This window comes from Styela clava, chromosome 6 (assembly GCF_964204865.1).
Source record: "Styela clava chromosome 6, kaStyClav1.hap1.2, whole genome shotgun sequence".
NCBI classification, from domain to species: Eukaryota; Metazoa; Chordata; class Ascidiacea; order Stolidobranchia; family Styelidae; genus Styela; species Styela clava.
Window position 1 is genome coordinate 5,057,501 of NC_135255.1, and position 5,000 is coordinate 5,062,500.

Sequence of the window (5,000 nt, forward strand, 5' to 3'; positions counted from 1 at the left end):
CGTCGCATTCGTTTAAGACCGAGGCGATCGCCTGCGGCCGTACTCAGCTTCGACAGTCGCTGGCCGCGACGTCCACGCTCTCGCCGGCAGTGCCAGGCGGAGCGATTTGCGTTTTTTCTTTGTTCGCCCTCTCTCGGGCTCGATCCATTCAGTTTCGCACAAACAAGAGCTCTGCCGGCCGCCTGCAGCGGTGCCTAAAACCCGGGCATAACAATGCGACCGTTCTGCTAGGCCGACAAGCGCTCAAGCCAGACGCTCGATCGAACGCCCCCTACATATTAGTCGAGACAACGGCTCGCTCATTAGCATCGCGTTTGTACTTTAACTTTTTTCGGCTCGGCTTCTTTCGACGCCGATGCCGGCGACGCAGCACTCTCTCGCCCGCCAGCCACCGAGAAAAGGGTGCGCTCCGACCGGCCCCGCACCGCTCTTTCTTGGCTCATTCGAAATTACTGTCTTTCGCTCTGACATGCCTTACCTAGGGTTAGGTTAGTATGCTTGCACGTTTGTACTTTAACTTTTTTCGGCTCGGCTTCTTTCGACGCCGATGCCGGCGACGCAGCACTCTCTCGCCCGCCAGCCACCGAGAAAAGGGTGCGCTCCGACCGGCCCCGCACCGCTCTTTCTTGGCTCATTCGAAATTACTGTCTTTCGCTCTGACATGCCTTACCTAGGGTTAGGTTAGTATGCTTGCACGTTTGTACTTTAACTTTTTTCGGCTCGGCTTCTTTCGACGCCGATGCCGGCGACGCAGCACTCTCTCGCCCGCCAGCCACCGAGAAAAGGGTGCGCTCCGACCGGCCCCGCACCGCTCTTTCATGGCTCATTCGAGTTTACTGTCTTTCGCTCTGACATGCCTTACCTAGGGTTAGGTTAGTATGCTTGCACGTTTGTACTTTAACTTTTTTCGGCTCGGCTTCTTTCGACGCCGATGCCGGCGACGCAGCACTCTCTCGCCCGCCAGCCACCGAGAAAAGGGTGCGCTCCGACCGGCCCCGCACCGCTCTTTCATGGCTAATTCGAGTTTACTGTCTTTCGCTCTGACATGCCTTACCTAGGGTTAGGTTAGTATGCTTGCACGTTTGTACTTTAACTTTTTTCGGCTCGGCTTCTTTCGACGCCGATGCCGGCGACGCAGCACTCTCTCGCCCGCCAGCCACCGAGAAAAGGGTGCGCTCCGACCGGCCCCGCACCGCTCTTTCTTGGCTCATTCGAAATTACTGTCTTTCGCTCTGACATGCCTTACCTAGGGTTAGGTTAGTATGCTTGCACGTTTGTACTTTAACTTTTTTCGGCTCGGCTTCTTTCGACGCCGATGCCGGCGACGCAGCACTCTCTCGCCCGCCAGCCACCGAGAAAAGGGTGCGCTCCGACCGGCCCCGCACCGCTCTTTCTTGGCTCATTCGAAATTACTGTCTTTCGCTCTGACATGCCTTACCTAGGGTTAGGTTAGTATGCTTGCACGTTTGTACTTTAACTTTTTTCGGCTCGGCTTCTTTCGACGCCGATGCCGGCGACGCAGCACTCTCTCGCCCGCCAGCCACCGAGAAAAGGGTGCGCTCCGACCGGCCCCGCACCGCTCTTTCATGGCTCATTCGAGTATACTGTCTTTCGCTCTGACATGCCTTACCTAGGGTTAGGTTAGTATGCTTGCACGTTTGTACTTTAACTTTTTTCGGCTCGGCTTCTTTCGACGCCGATGCCGGCGACGCAGCACTCTCTCGCCCGCCAGCCACCGAGAAAAGGGTGCGCTCCGACCGGCCCCGCACCGCTCTTTCATGGCTAATTCGAGTTTACTGTCTTTCGCTCTGACATGCCTTACCTAGGGTTAGGTTAGTATGCTTGCACGTTTGTACTTTAACTTTTTTCGGCTCGGCTTCTTTCGACGCCGATGCCGGCGACGCAGCACTCTCTCGCCCGCCAGCCACCGAGAAAAGGGTGCGCTCCGACCGGCCCCGCACCGCTCTTTCTTGGCTCATTCGAAATTACTGTCTTTCGCTCTGACATGCCTTACCTAGGGTTAGGTTAGTATGCTTGCACGTTTGTACTTTAACTTTTTTCGGCTCGGCTTCTTTCGACGCCGATGCCGGCGACGCAGCACTCTCTCGCCCGCCAGCCACCGAGAAAAGGGTGCGCTCCGACCGGCCCCGCACCGCTCTTTCATGGCTCATTCGAGTTTACTGTCTTTCGCTCTGACATGCCTTACCTAGGGTTAGGTTAGTATGCTTGCACGTTTGTACTTTAACTTTTTTCGGCTCGGCTTCTTTCGACGCCGATGCCGGCGACGCAGCACTCTCTCGCCCGCCAGCCACCGAGAAAAGGGTGCGCTCCGACCGGCCCCGCACCGCTCTTTCTTGGCTCATTCGAGTTTACTGTCTTTCGCTCTGACATGCCTTACCTAGGGTTAGGTTAGTATGCTTGCACGTTTGTACTTTAACTTTTTTCGGCTCGGCTTCTTTCGACGCCGATGCCGGCGACGCAGCACTCTCTCGCCCGCCAGCCACCGAGAAAAGGGTGCGCTCCGACCGGCCCCGCACCGCTCTTTCATGGCTCATTCGAGTTTACTGTCTTTCGCTCTGACATGCCTTACCTAGGGTTAGGTTAGTATGCTTGCACGTTTGTACTTTAACTTTTTTCGGCTCGGCTTCTTTCGACGCCGATGCCGGCGACGCAGCACTCTCTCGCCCGCCAGCCACCGAGAAAAGGGTGCGCTCCGACCGGCCCCGCACCGCTCTTTCTTGGCTCATTCGAAATTACTGTCTTTCGCTCTGACATGCCTTACCTAGGGTTAGGTTAGTATGCTTGCACGTTTGTACTTTAACTTTTTTCGGCTCGGCTTCTTTCGACGCCGATGCCGGCGACGCAGCACTCTCTCGCCCGCCAGCCACCGAGAAAAGGGTGCGCTCCGACCGGCCCCGCACCGCTCTTTCTTGGCTCATTCGAAATTACTGTCTTTCGCTCTGACATGCCTTACCTAGGGTTAGGTTAGTATGCTTGCACGTTTGTACTTTAACTTTTTTCGGCTCGGCTTCTTTCGACGCCGATGCCGGCGACGCAGCACTCTCTCGCCCGCCAGCCACCGAGAAAAGGATGCGCTCCGACCGGCCCCGCACCGCTCTTTCTTGGCTCATTCGAAATTACTGTCTTTCGCTCTGACATGCCTTACCTAGGGTTAGGTTAGTATGCTTGCACGTTTGTACTTTAACTTTTTTCTGCTCGGCTTCTTTCGACGCCGATGCCGGCGACGCAGCACTCTCTCGCCCGCCAGCCACCGAGAAAAGGGTGCGCTCCGACCGGCACCGCACCGCTCTTTCATGGCTCATTCGAGTTTACTGTCTTTCGCTCTGACATGCCTTACCTAGGGTTAGGTTAGTATGCTTGCACGTTTGTACTTTAACTTTTTTCGGCTCGGCTTCTTTCGACGCCGATGCCGGCGACGCAGCACTCTCTCGCCCGCCAGCCACCGAGAAAAGGGTGCGCTCCGACCGGCCCCGCACCGCTCTTTCTTGGCTCATTCGAAATTACTGTCTTTCGCTCTGACATGCCTTACCTAGGGTTAGGTTAGTATGCTTGCACGTTTGTACTTTAACTTTTTTCGGCTCGGCTTCTTTCGACGCCGATGCCGGCGACGCAGCACTCTCTCGCCCGCCAGCCACCGAGAAAAGGGTGCGCTCCGACCGGCCCCGCACCGCTCTTTCATGGCTCATTCGAGTTTACTGTCTTTCGCTCTGACATGCCTTACCTAGGGTTAGGTTAGTATGCTTGCACGTTTGTACTTTAACTTTTTTCGGCTCGGCTTCTTTCGACGCCGATGCCGGCGACGCAGCACTCTCTCGCCCGCCAGCCACCGAGAAAAGGGTGCGCTCCGACCGGCCCCGCACCGCTCTTTCTTGGCTCATTCGAAATTACTGTCTTTCGCTCTGACATGCCTTACCTAGGGTTAGGTTAGTATGCTTGCACGTTTGTACTTTAACTTTTTTCGGCTCGGCTTCTTTCGACGCCGATGCCGGCGACGCAGCACTCTCTCGCCCGCCAGCCACCGAGAAAAGGGTGCGCTCCGACCGGCCCCGCACCGCTCTTTCTTGGCTCATTCGAAATTACTGTCTTTCGCTCTGACATGCCTTACCTAGGGTTAGGTTAGTATGCTTGCACGTTTGTACTTTAACTTTTTTCGGCTCGGCTTCTTTCGACGCCGATGCCGGCGACGCAGCACTCTCTCGCCCGCCAGCCACCGAGAAAAGGGTGCGCTCCGACCGGCCCCGCACCGCTCTTTCTTGGCTCATTCGAAATTACTGTCTTTCGCTCTGACATGCCTTACCTAGGGTTAGGTTAGTATGCTTGCACGTTTGTACTTTAACTTTTTTCGGCTCGGCTTCTTTCGACGCCGATGCCGGCGACGCAGCACTCTCTCGCCCGCCAGCCACCGAGAAAAGGGTGCGCTCCGACCGGCCCCGCACCGCTCTTTCTTGGCTCATTCGAAATTACTGTCTTTCGCTCTGACATGCCTTACCTAGGGTTAGGTTAGTATGCTTGCACGTTTGTACTTTAACTTTTTTCGGCTCGGCTTCTTTCGACGCCGATGCCGGCGACGCAGCACTCTCTCGCCCGCCAGCCACCGAGAAAAGGGTGCGCTCCGACCGGCCCCGCACCGCTCTTTCATGGCTCATTCGAGTTTACTGTCTTTCGCTCTGACATGCCTTACCTAGGGTTAGGTTAGTATGCTTGCACGTTTGTACTTTAACTTTTTTCGGCTCGGCTTCTTTCGACGCCGATGCCGGCGACGCAGCACTCTCTCGCCCGCCAGCCACCGAGAAAAGGGTGCGCTCCGACCGGCCCCGCACCGCTCTTTCTTGGCTCATTCGAAATTACTGTCTTTCGCTCTGACATGCCTTACCTAGGGTTAGGTTAGTATGCTTGCACGTTTGTACTTTAACTTTTTTCGGCTCGGCTTCTTTCGACGCCGATGCCGGCGACGCAGCACTCTCTCGCCCGCCAGCCAC